The sequence below is a fragment of the Hyperoodon ampullatus genome, assembly GCF_949752795.1.
Source record: "Hyperoodon ampullatus genome assembly, chromosome: 17".
Taxonomy (NCBI): Eukaryota; Metazoa; Chordata; class Mammalia; order Artiodactyla; family Ziphiidae; genus Hyperoodon; species Hyperoodon ampullatus.
The window spans coordinates 62,322,143-62,335,925 of NC_136930.1; positions in this window are offsets into that span (position 1 = coordinate 62,322,143).

The window sequence follows — 13,783 nt, forward strand, 5'->3', positions numbered from 1 at the left end:
CTCCTCCTCCCTGGAAGAGCATAACACTAGAGTATCCCTGGCCCGATGAATTAGGGATGAGGCCCCAGAACCTGCCACTGTAAGTTGTGTGTGGCTGGTTGAAAGTGTGGCCACCAAGGGTGGAGCAAACCAAGGCATCCAGGGGATGGAGATGGACAAGGCAGTTTGGCAGCTCAGGTTTTTGCTCTGAAGAGCCTTGGGCTGGCCTGGAGGTCCCTGGAGTCTGGGCTGGATCCCAGGGGTTTGAGTCGTCAGATCTGGGAGTGGCCCTGCAGCGGTGCTTCAGGAAGCCTTGAGCAACCAGTGAGGACCCCGCATTGACCTTGCAGCTCCCAGGCGTCGTCAGCTACCTCCAGATCCAGGCCCCTCTACCTGGCGTGTGGACATCCTGCAGCAGGAAGGCTGGGCCCTCACCAGTCCCGTCATTCTTTCCTTCTCAGAGTCACAGCACGTCCTGCTTGTTCCTGGGGTGGTAACAGATCCTAAGGCCACAGCCTTGCTGAGGTAGAAAGAACACAGGATGCTGAGGGAGCACAAAGGAGGGCCGGCCAGCCCAGCTTGGGGAGGCCAGGGAACACTTCCCAGAGGAGTGACAGGTAACCCAAGACCTGAGGAACAAGGCTGTATGGCTGGGGGGAGGGATGCGACCCGGGCTGTTTCAGTCCAAGAGAAGCAGGGGCAAAAGCCCCACACACGTCTTTCGGTTTGTGTCCTCCCCCGCCACCAAGTCGTCTCAGCAAATGCCTTCCTGTTGCCCTTCTCCGGCTCAGAAGCTTTGCCTTTGCTGCGGAGGCTGGAGGGACAATCCTTCCTCCTGGTGGCCTCTGAATCCTGACGCACATGGCATCCTGAGTCGCGCTCTGCAGAGGGCATCTCCCTGCAGCCTAGCCCCATTTGTATTTGACCAGCACTCCTGACAGAGGCGGAGGCAGAGGCATCTTTGCTTTTGTTTTAAACTGTTTCTGTCCTCACGTCACCTTCTTCTTCCTTAGTTCCTGAAAATCCAACAATAACAACAAAAGCCCTTTGGTTGCTGAAGGTTTTTGTTTTTTTTTTAAATAAATCTATTTATTTATTTATTTATGGCTGCGTTGGGTCTTCGTTGCCGCACGTGGGCTTTCTCTAGTTGCAGCGAGCGGGGGCTACTCTTTGTTGCAGTGCGCAGGCTTCTCATGGCGGTGGCTTCTCTCGTGGCGGAGCACAGGCGCTAGGCGCGTGGGCTTCAGTAGTTGTGGCACGTTGGCTTCAGCAGTGGTGGCTCCCAGGCTTCAGAACACAGGCTCAGCAGTTGTGGCGCGCGGGCTTCGTTGCTCCGCGGCATGTGGGATCTTCCCGGACCAGGGCTTGAACCCGTGTCCCCTGCATTGGCAGTCGGATTTTTAACCACTGCGCCACCAGGGAAGCCCCTCTTGAAGGTTTTTTTAAACCCCGGTCCTGATGACTGCCATCACGAGGTTAGAATGACCAGGGCTGTGGAGTGTCCTAAGGTTGATTTCACAGCCTGACGAGAAAGCTTTGGGAAGGCAAAGCTTGCTGGGGTGACAAGAGCTCCACAGGTGGGCTCTGCCCCTGCGTCCGGCTCAGTCTGGGTGCAGAGGGGGTCTGCAGCCAGAACAAGCCCTCCTCTTCCACCGGCCAGTTTCCCCTCTGCAGTCGTCTTAGGGGTTTGCGAGTATCGTTTTTCCTCCTCTGAGCACCTTGTCACTTCCTCGTGATCCCAGCCAGCTGGGAAGTTAGGTGTGGTTTGCTTTGGCCAGTGGAATGCGAGCTGAAGTGTTGAGGACTGCTTCCAGGCTTTTAAGCACTTGGGTGCAGATGGCCTTACCTCAAGATGGAGCCCCTTTCGCCAGCCCAGGTTCCTAAGAGACTACAAAGAACAGGACACGCCTACCGCACTGACCTGCAGTGGCTAAGTGGTATGAGAAAGAAATAAACTTTTGCTGTTTAAGCCACTGAGAGTTGGGGCTGTTTCTTACTGCACCATGATCCAGCCTAGCCTGACTGAGAAAATCTCGGGACCCACTGATGTGAGGCTGGGCCGTTCCTTTGTGGGACTGGACTCTCCAGGGCCCCCAGCCTTGGGCTCTTGTCCCAAAACACCATTCCCACTAGGGGACTACGTGGCTTTTACACACCTGGCAAGGCAGTGCTTGAAAGCCAAAGCAAGTCCTTATCCAAGTTCCCAATCCTCCCAAACCCAGTTTTGCCCCAGCTTTAATTCTGCTCCACGCGGGACTCATACCTGCAACTGCCTTGGCAGGCCTGCTTGCTGGGGGCCATCCTGAGACGTACAGAGTCTCTCCTACAGTGTGAAATGCAATGACAGCAGTGGTGTGCCCACCGTGTGCCAAACAGATTTCAGCAACAGGCAAAGAGACCCAGCCTCACATCTGTCCTGGAGAATGCCAGAGTCTGCTGGGGGCGGCACCCACGAGAACCACCACCGTGAAAAACATGAGAGAATGGGAATTCCCTGGTGGGCCGGTGGTGAGGACTCCGCGCTCTCACTGCCGAGGGCCCGGGTTCGATCCCTGGTTGGGGAACTAAGATCCCACAAGCTGCGCGAGGCGCTGCCAAAAAAAAAAAGAACATGAGAGAATGAAAGAAATTGTATGATGGTCATGTTCAGTGGGGGACACGGTGGAAACACAGTCCCCAACCAGGGATCAGGGATCCTATTACCCACCTGTAGGGTTATCAGCCAGGACTGGGCTATTGATTGGAATGATCATCCCTTCCCCCCAGGCCTCCCTCTCCTAGAAATGACCTGTGGCGTTCACTTGCTCCTCACCAGGTCTCCCTATCTGTATTGTAAGAGGCCGAGGGCATCTTTGCAGGCCCCCAGTGGATGGTCCCGCACACAATGGATGCTAACTGGTCAAGGAGCTTTGCTCCTGAGGGGGTCAAACATTCAGACACCCCAGGATGACCTGTACTCCCCCTCACCTTGACCTGGGCTCCCTGCCTCTACTCTGCTGGCCCTGCTGGCCTGGCCTAGAAGTGCCAGAGCCGCATCTTCACGTGCTTCATTTTCTGGACTCGGTCCAAAAAGCTGTTGGACACAGAGAAACTGTCACTCATTTTCTCAGCTTCCTCCTGAAGAGCGTATTTGTGTCAGAAAAACTGTCATCAGAGAATGTCAATATTGCAGACACATGTACGAGTATAAACGACCTTTTTTCCTGGTTGCTCACTGCGTATCCACTGAGATAGACATGCTGCCTCCCAGGGGTTCCATACTTCACTCCTCTGCAGGGTGTGGTGAGTGAGGGTGAACACACGATGATGCGGCAGGCTGAGTGGACAGAGAGGCCCAGAGGAGGTGGCCGCAGCGTGAGGCTGCAGTGTGCACACAAGGCCAAACGTGAGAGGAGGCTGGAATGCAGCTCTCAGAAGTGTGCTTGCCAAGGCCGCCTTCCTCCACTGCCTGCTCACCGCACCAGGCAAGTTCACACAGACACCTTCTAGGCCGGTGGGCTGGGCTCTGAGAACAGAGTTTCTAGACCCACCCACTGAAATGGCTGCTAATGAGGAACCCCCAAGCTCTCTGAGCCTCATTTTCCCTGTGATCCTGAAGAGCACAAGCCAGGCCTCTCCCCTGACTTTTCAGGAATGGTGAGGACCTGTCCCTTTGGGCTGCTATAACAAAATACCGAAGACCGGGTGGCTTATAAACCACAGACATTTCTCAAAGTTCTGGAGGCTGGGACTCCAAGATCAGGGTGCCGGCATGGTTGGGTTCTGGGGAAGGCCTTCTTCCTGGTTTACAGGTGGTCACCTCTCACCATGTCCTCACATGGTAGAAGGGACAACCTAGCTCTCTGGGGCCTCTTTTCTAAGAGAACAAATCCTAATAACGAGGGCTCCATGCTCGTGACTTAATCGCCTCTCAAAGGCCCTGCCTCCTAACACCATCACCTTGGGGATTAGGTTTCAACATGTGAATTTTGGGAGGATACAAGCATGCAATCTATAGCAAAAGGTCATAAGCATAGAAGGTATCTGAGAGAAAAAGAAATGAGTAAGAAGTCCTCTCAAGGGATGGGAACATCCCTTGTTTGGAAGAGAGTGTATTTATCTGCCAGGGCTGCCGTAACAATATACCATGGACTCGGTGACTTAAACAGCAGACATTTATATTCTCACAGTTCTGGAGGCTGAAGTCCAAGATCAAGGTGTCAGCAGGATTGGTTTCTCCTGAGGCCTCTCTCCTTGGCTTGCAGATGGTCATCCTCTTGCTGTGTGCTTACGTAGTCTTTCCTCTGTCCATATGCATCCCTAGCGTCTTTTTTTGTGTGTCCAAATTTTTTTTTCCTTATAAGGACACCAGTCAAATTGGATTACGAATTTAAGGAGATGAAGTTGACAAAGTATGGACTTTTGATGGTTTATTTTATGTGTCAACTTGACTGGACCATGGGGCGCCCAAGTATTTGGCCGAACATTATTCTGGGTGTTTCTGTGCGGGTGTTTTTGGATGAGATAAACATTTAAAATGGTAGTGTACGTAAAGCAGATTGCCCTTGCGAACGTGGGTAGGCCTCCCCAGTCAGCTGAAGACCTGAATACAACAAAAAAGCCTGACTTGCCTCCAGGTAAGAGAGAATTCCTCCTGCCTGACTGCCTTCGAACTGGGACATAGGTTTTTTTTTTTTTTTTTTTTTTTTTTTTTTTGCGGTACGTGGGCCTCTCACTGTTGTGGCCTCTCCCGTTGTGGAGCACAGGCTCCGGACGCGCAGGCTCAGCAGCCATGGGTCACGGGCCCAGCCCCTCCGCGGCACGTGGGATCCTCCCGGACCGGGGCACGAACCCGCGTCCCCTGCACCGGCAGGCGGACCCTCAACCACTGCGCCACCAGGGAAGCCCGGGACATAGGTTTTTCCTGCCATCAGACTCAAACTGAAACACTGGCTCTTCCTGGGGCTTGAACCTGCTGGTCTTCGGAACTAGACCACTGGCTCTCCTGGGTCTCCAACTTGCCGACTCAACCTGTAGGTCTTGGAACTTGTCAGCTTCCATAACTGTGTGAGCCAATTCCTCATAATAAATCTCTCTGTACATAAGTAGCTATAGATATAGACAGATAATATAGACACAGAGATGCAGATACAGATACAGCTATAGATACACACATCCTATTGGTTCTGTTTCTCTGGAGAATCCTGACTAATACAGATTTTGGTGCCAGGAGCTTAAAGGTCTTATCTCCTAATACGGTCATATTCTGAGGTACTGGGTTAGGGCTTCAACGTATGCCTTTTAGGGGGACACAATGCAGGCATAAGAGGCAGGCCTCCCATGTCGGCCCACGTGGCCAGAGGAGCCCCGGCTCCGTACACCCACCTGCAGCTGCTCACCCTCCGCCCCCGCACACTCCCCGGCCCCGCTGCAGGCCAGCGGGCACCTGCGTCACCTCAGCTGGGCCTCCGGAGATGGCCCTTCTCGATACAAACTGCTCCTCTCTACCAGCAGAGCCAGTGCTTGCTTCTGGTGGCCGGCCACGCTTCGAGAACAGTGGCCCTAAAGTGGCGGCTCCCCGACTTTCCCCCTCAACGCCCACAGTTGTGCTGTCCTCCCAGCGCAGCTCCTGTGAGAGGCGCACCAGCACTGCTGCTCTGGGAGCCCTCCCTGTGGGCACGGTATGAAGCAGCATCCAGTTCAGAGTCCCCTGGCTGAATGATTCTATCCCCCGTCCTTGGAGGCCAGCCCTGGCTTCCATCCCCAAAGGGCCTGAATTCATGTATTTAACCACACACTTGCCCCCCACCCCCGTCCCCCAGTATGCCAGGGGCTGGGCAGCCCACGTGGGTGGAAACAGCGGCGTCCCAGCTCCCAGAGGGCTTATGTGATGGTGCCAAGAGCCTCCCTGCCTCCAGCGTTTGCAGTTCCCTGATCGGTGGTTTGCTGGGTCTAGAAGAGGATGAAGGCGGAAGGAGAGACGGAGCCGAGCCCTGAAAGTGAGGAGGACTCACCTGCGCACAAGGCAGGAGGGGCGGTGGGCAAAGCTGTCGAGAGTTCGGCCTTTTCTAGGTGGGAAAGCCCCTTAGGGTAACCAACTCTGCAACGGTGTGAATTCCCCAAAGCGTTGGGAGGTCTCAGTGACTTGAGTTCACCTCCACCCTCCACGTTAGTGCTCGTTATCTCCTAGACCCAGACAACACATACTGCACGAAGCTGAAAGGTTGTTTAACATGCAGAAAGTGAAACCAGATTTACCGGCTTAGAGCACAACCCTAAACCAGCCATTCCCGGGCTCAGAGACTTTTCATAGCTCAGTATACCCCACGCCAAGTCAAGTTCCCTACCAGGCACTCAACATCATCCATAATTTGACGCCGGTTTACCCGCCCAGCCTCATTACCCACCACACCCCTTCACACCCGCTAACCTGGATGACCAGCCTTCATGTCCTCCAGGCCGTGGCTGCTCTCATCCCTCGACTGAGAAACCTCGCCGGCCTGCCTTCCATTCTCTGCCGAGTCTGCTACAAACCGCCCCCTCACCAGGTCCAGCGCAGATGTTACCGCCTTCGTGAAAACCCCCTTCCTCTGCACTCCTGCGCTGTCAAGTCCTCCCTCCTGACCCTTGTTTGCCACTTATGTGGATGTCCTATTACGTCTACTAGAGATGGAAGCTCCTTGGAAATAGGTCTTGTCTAATATGTATAAAATGAATAAGTAATAAGAACCTGCTGTATAAAAAAATAAATAAAATTTAAAAATTAAAAAAAAAATGAGTTTCTCAAGCTTTTTCAGTCCATGATACCAAGCCAAGGCCCTTCCACAAACTTGGGCTCTATTAGACGACTTGCCAGAGACAGAATTATGAATTCCTGGTAATTACTAATGAAATCAGAAATGAAGTCCTTACCATTTGGTTCAAGTCAATTCCAATTCTGAAGACTAACACCAGTTATAAGAACAGATCAATGATATTCTGAAACTTTGTTTTTTTAAAAAAACAAAAACAAAAAACCTCAGTTACTAGGAGAAAACTGATCCCCTTTAGCCATGCAAAGCATGAGAAATGACCTTAAGTCCTTGGTTCTCTGTCAACTTTACTGTTCTCTAGCACACGCAGCAGTCTTTGTTCACAGCAAAGCTTAGACTCTACTTACAATCTCTCTCTCACCTGTGGATCACACCTGAGTAGGAAAGCTTTTGCACCTTTTGTTTAGGATAAAGCAATTCTGTGGTCTTTCTCCCTAGGGATTCCATTCAAAGTCTCATTTCCCTCCAGCTTCTATAGAGATTGCCTTACTGTCAGTAAAATCATTTAGCTTTTGCCCTGGGTTGATTATGTATCAAGGGCTATGTTTGATGATTCGGAAATAAAGGAGACATTGTCACTATTCTCATGTAGCTCACTGCCTAATGAAAAGGACAGAAAACTTAAACGTGTCACAGGTGGAATGTCACAGGTAAGCACAGGGTACTAAGGGGGCACATAGAAAGGGATCCAAACTGAGACTTAGAGAGACAGGAAGTATTCTGGAGAAAGGTGATGCCTAAAATAAATTCTAAAAAAAAGAAAAGAAAATAGGTGTTGTGTCTTATCTTTGATATCTCCTACAACGATGCTCTATCAAGGTTTTACAAAAGAATGTCATTTTAAAAAGAAATAGCCTTCTGAGACACAATGTCTTATTCTAAAACCAAGACTGAAAGGACCCAAGTGGTCCATACCAGGATTCTTTGGTTGCAAGTAGCAGAAACTGAAACTAGCTCAAGCAATCTTAATTTATGGGTAGGTTACTTTGTATATTGGTTTCCGATGGTGGCTATAACAAATGAGCACAAACATCATGGCATAAAATAACACAAATGTATCACCTTATAGTTTCTAGTTCAGAATTCCCACATTGGTTTCACTGGACTAAAATCAAGGTGTCAGCAGGGCTGTGTTCCCCCCTGGACACCCTAGGAGAGAATCTGTTTCCTTGCCTTTTCTAACTTCTACAGGCCGCCTGCACTCCTTGGCCCATGGCTTCTTCCTCCATCTTCAAAGCCAGGTGCATAGCATCTCTCTGACCCTGACCCACTCCTTCTGCCTCCGTGTGATGGTTAATTTTACGTCAACTTGACTGGCTAAGGGATTCCCAGATAACTGCTAAAACATTATTTTGGGTGTGTCTTGAGAGTGTTTCTGGAGGAGATTAGCATTTGAGCTGGTGAATTAAGTAAGATCACCCTCCCCAGTGCAGGTGGGAATCATTCATTTGTCAAAGGCTTGAATGGAACAAAAAGGCAGAGGGAGGATGGATTTGCACTCTCTGCTTGAGCTGGGACATCTACCTTCTGCCCTTGGACATCGGCACTCCTGGTTCTGGGGCTTTTGGACTCAGATCAAGACTTACACCATCAGCCCCCTGATTTTCAGGCCTTCAGACTTCAACTGAATGGTATCATTGGTTCTCCCCATTCTCCAGCTTGCAGAAGACAGTTGGTGGAACCTCTTGGCCTCCATAACCACTTGAGCTAATTCCTATACTAAATCTCCTCTCCCATGTATCTGTATCCGACCTATTGGGTCTGTTTCTCTGGCAAGTCCTAATACACTCCATCTTCCATTTGCGAAGATCTCAGTGACTACACTGGGCTCACCTGGGTAATACTCTCTGTTTTAAGGTCAGCTGATAAGCAACTTTAATTCCCCTTTGCATTGTAACCTAACAGATCCACAGGTTAGGACACCCTGGGGGACCAGGACATCTTCGGGAGCCACTGTTCCGCCTACCGCACTCCAGGTGTTTCGTGGAGGCCTCAGCCAGACTGTAGCTGGGCCTAGAGAACAGGAAGGGCCTGGAATCAGGAGACAGCAGAGCAGAGACTGTCCGTCTGCCCCTTTCTGGGCATCTCTTTCACCCTCTTTCTGCAGACCTGCTCTGTCTATCCCCCAGTCCATTTGGCAAACACAGCCACCCCCCAGTTTTGACCCAGTTTCAGACACGAGAAGACTCATTTCTACATCTCTAGGGGAGCTTCTGATTGGCTCAGCTTAGGTCAGGTTAAACCCTGCTTCCTCTCTCCCATCATTAGGGTCAAATATGGCTGCCAGGTCCCCAGAGATCCCAGAGATGGGGGGCAGGGTGGTCGTCAGCTCAAGGGCTGAGCAGACACAACATCAGAGTTTTAGATGACCAAGTCATTCTGTGCCGAGGAAGGAGGAAAGGATAAGGAACAGTAGGCCCCAAGCAGACAAATGCCTGTCCTATTTCTCTGACCTCATTAGCAAAGTCACCAGGTGCACACACTTCCATCACGAAGACAGGATTGGAGCAGCCCTAGGCTGCGCCTCATCAGGACCACTGTTTCTCGAGCTTTGGATTCTTTTGTATAATCCTCAGGGTTTTGTGTGTTTTCATGATTAAGACCTTGGAAAGTCGTGTATAAACTACTTTTATAGGTGAAATTTCAAAAGTACTAGAAAGCTGCTATTTAAAATAATCCGTTTTATAAACAGCGGCCTTGGATTCGTTTCATAGAGATTTCTACCCTAGGTTTTCCTAAAATGAAGCCCATCTTTGTTGAAATGTGGTACCTCACAGACAGGTGGGGGCACCTGTGGCGCTGGCAGTGGAGCTCTGTAGGGACTGGCTGCTGGCTCACCAGGCTTCAGGCTGTCTCTTCAAGTGCCTGGGGCTCCAGCAAAGCAGCACTGGGCAGAAGTCACGGCACGTCCAGGAAGCTGAGCTCCGCCATGAAGGGGCAAACCAGAGACACAGTCCTGGAGCTTATGATCTAGCGAGGAGGATTCATACAAAGAATATTCAATTACAATTCCATTAAGCACCTTGCGGGGGGAATAAAAAAGCAGGCGCTCTGACATTTAAAGGGGGGACCTGAGCAAGTCTGGACTCAGAGTCATCTTGTCTGAGAGTGACCTTTGAGCTGGGACCTGTAGGAAGGGCAAGTTTATGGCAGGGTTGAGGGACCACAGGGAGGAGTGTTCCAAGTAAAGGTAACTGGATGGCCATAGGGCTTGGGTGGGAGGACACTTGCCGAGTTCAAAGACATGAGAAGAAACCAGAGTGAGCTGGGGTGAAGTGGGCCAGGGCCAGACCACACGGGGCCTCCCAGGCCTCAGGGGAAATCACTGAAGGACTCTGAGAGCAATCTTTATCTGTATAAGATCTCTTTGGCTATAGTGTAAGATTGCAGGGGTGTAAAAATATGAGACAAAGGACTCTCACCAGCTCAAATTCTGGGCATGGCCACCCCGCCTTGGGAGAGAACACTGAAGACAGGCCTTTGGAGTCGCGAGAGGCAAGAACTGCCCTTGGGTCCCACCCCACCCACTGGAGGGCAGACAGACATCTCTGTGCTTCACATTTGCTCACCTTCTGAGTGACTCATTCATCAACAAGAGGGTGGGGTTAGGAGGCAGGCTCAAGACTTCTTTACCATAATCATTGCTCAGTTAATTACCTTCACCATCTGTGCTGGAAATGATCAAGATGACTTGTGTGTGATGACACCCAGAGATGCCCAGGCTTCCTGGGTTGCCCTTTCCTGCCCTGCGTTACAGCTGGGGTACCGGGGTACAGGAGGCTGGGTTCTCACGTGGGTGGACATGCTGCTGCCAGGGGAGTGAAGTGGGGCGGGAGTGAGGGTGTGAGCAGATGCACGGAGACCACTCGGCGGTGCAGGACAGCGTTGATAGTGGGTCTGGGAGGAAAGCCAAGGGGCTGCAAGCTAAATGTCTGGGCAAAGTTAGAAGGCGACTAGGATGAGACGGGAAACCTAGAGAAGTTACGAGGGAAAAGGGCATATCCAGGAGGCCTAGATGAACGGGAGGAAGGGCTTTCAGCTCCAGAAAGAGAAATGGGCAACGTTTCTGAACAGACTGCCTCAGCACTGTCAGACCTTTGGGGTATTAACCTTTTGTGCAAACAAAGATGCTGGCCGATTAATTCAGTGATTCTTTTCCACAAACATCTGGCGAGATGCCAGGTGTTCTGCCCCGCGGGACACAAATATGAACAAGACAGTCCTAGTCCCTGATTTTACAAAATTTAAAGCGTCTCATGGGAAAAAAACAGGCTATGACAAGACAGCATAACAAGGGCCAATACAGGGGTCAAAGAGCAGAGAAGGAGCACAGCGCGAAACCTTCCACCACTTGGGGATCAAGACTTCTGGAAGCTGAAACCAGGCGGAGACCTGTGAGCCGAATACGAATTAGCCACATGAGGGCAGTGGGTGGGCAGAGGTTCCAGGCTGAGTTGCCGGCCTGAAAGCTTAAAGGTGACAAATAGGGCACATTCAAAGGTTGGGAGCGGGGAAAGACGAGAAGCCCCTGGGAGCCAAAGGCTATGTCGTGAAGGGCTTGGCAACCACGGTCCCTTTGGGCTCTATCCTGCAGGCCACCCACAACTAGACCATAAACTCCACAGTAACCAGTGTCTCCATGGCAACCACACAATGCCTGTCCCCTAACAGGATCCAGTAAGTGATTATTAATGACTCAATGAAGGGATGGGGGGCAGTGGGGAGCGGTGAAGGGTTTCCATACTTTTTAATGGTTCCTAAAAATTGAAATGCCTGTTAAATATACAAAGTCTTTTGTTTCACATTAGAGATAAATGACTAAACCTGCAATTGCTAGACATGTTCTCACTCATACTAAAGGAGTCTCAAACTATAAACAAAACCAGACCTTCGTCTGTTTTGGGAAGGGGCCTGGGAAAGGAAGAAACGAGCTGGTGAAGTGGAGGATAAATCCTGATTACTTCACCTTTTTGCCCAGGGCTGGAATTTTCTTCCCTCTACTGAGAAAAAAAAGTTAAAAGCTGTGTGGGACTACTGGGTATATACCCTGAGAAAACCGTAATTCAAAGAGAGTCATGTACCACAATGTTCACTGCAGCTCTATTTACAATAGCCAGGACATGGAGGCAACCTAACTGTCCATCGACAGATGAGTGGATAAAGAAGATGTGGCACATATACACAATGGAATATTACTCAGCCATAAAAAGAAACGAAATTGAGTTATTTGTAGTGAGGTGGATGGACCTAGAGACTGTCATAGAGTGAAGTAAGTCAGAAAGAGAAAAATAAATACCATGTGCTAACACATATATACAGTATCCAAAAAAAAATGTTTCTGAAGAATGTAGGGGCAGGACAGGAATAAAGACGCAGACGTAGAGAATGGACTTGAGGACACGGGGAGGGGGAAGGGTAAGCTGGGACCAAGTGAGAGAGTGGCATGGACATATATACACTACCAAACGTAAGGTAGATAGCTAGTGGGAAGCAGCTGCATAGCACAGGGAGATCAGCTCGGTGCTTTGTGACCACCTAGAGGGGTGGGATAGGGAGGGTGGGAGGGAGACGCAAGAGGGAGGAGATATGGGGATATATGTATACGTATAGCTGATTCACTTTGTTATAAAGCAGAAACTAACACACCATTGTAAAGCAGTTATACTCCAATAAAGATGTTTAAAAAAAGAATATAACACCGAAATGTAATTATAATAATTTACAAAGGCATAAACATTTATTTATTTATTTATTTATTTATTTATTTAACTTATTTTTGGCTGCTTTTTGGTTCTTCGTTGCTGTGTGGCTTTCTCTAGTTGCGGCGAGCGGGGGCTACTCTTCATTGCAGTGTGCGGCTTTCTCGTTGCGGTGGCTTCTGTTGTTGTGGAGCACGGGCTCTAGGCGCGCGGGCCCCAGCAGCTGTGGCACGTGGGCTCAGTAGTTGTGGCTCACAGGCTCCAGAGCGCAGGCTCAGTAGTTGTGGCACATGGGCTTAGTTGCCCAGCAGCATGTGGGATCTTCCCAGGCCAGGGCTCGAACCCGTGTCCCCTGCACTGGCAGGCGGATTCTTATCCACTGTGCCACCAGGGAAGCCCATAAGCATTTTTAAAGAAAATAAACAAAATATTAGCCATGGGGAAAAAAAAAAAAGTTATGTGGGACAACACTTGATGAAGTTTTTGGTCTATTACTAAATTTCACTTCTCATAAGGGAGCTCTTCCACCCCGGATAATTCAAGTAAGCCTTTTGCATTTGAAGATGATGTTTTACTGATTATAATCTGTGTGGCTGAAAGGAGAGGATAATCACCTGAGACAGAGCTCCATGGGTCTCATGTTTCTGTACATCTTGTGAGCAAGGCACTTACAGCCCTCCATTCCAGACTATCTTCTCAACAATGCTTGCAAAGCAAACACCCTTAAAAAAGAGAGAGTGTTCTCCCCTGGAGCACAGGGCAGGCCTGCTTATTTGTTCGTTATAAAGGATCTGCGTCTCCTAAGCTCAGGGTTCCTCTCCTAAAATGCACCCCACTGCACGTACACTCTTTCGTTTGGGCTCACATGTGTCACCTGCCTTGGGACTTGGAGGCAAAGGAACTGATACAAATATGCGGAAGCTTATCCTGTTCCCTGGGCCACGCGTAATCAAGTCTCCTGCAGCATCCATGACACTGGCAGGTTAATGCGCGGGCTGACAGGTGTGGTAAAGTCTCAGAGCCTTCGCAGACCTCGACACACCCTTCCTGGAAATGGTTTACTATCACACTGCAGCATTCTTGGTCATGCCTGATGAATTTACCTAAACAACGTAGATACTTACATCACTGATTATAATACAATAACTGTTTTTAAAAGACAATAAAATCTGTCTCTTTTATACACTTTCCCAACAGATTATCTTCTAAAGGGGCAGTGGGCCTCACATAAGTGAATGACAAAAATCTAAAAAGAAAACAAAAAACCGAAAAACTGAACACAGTAGAAATAAGCTGGGAGAGAAGCCATTTTTA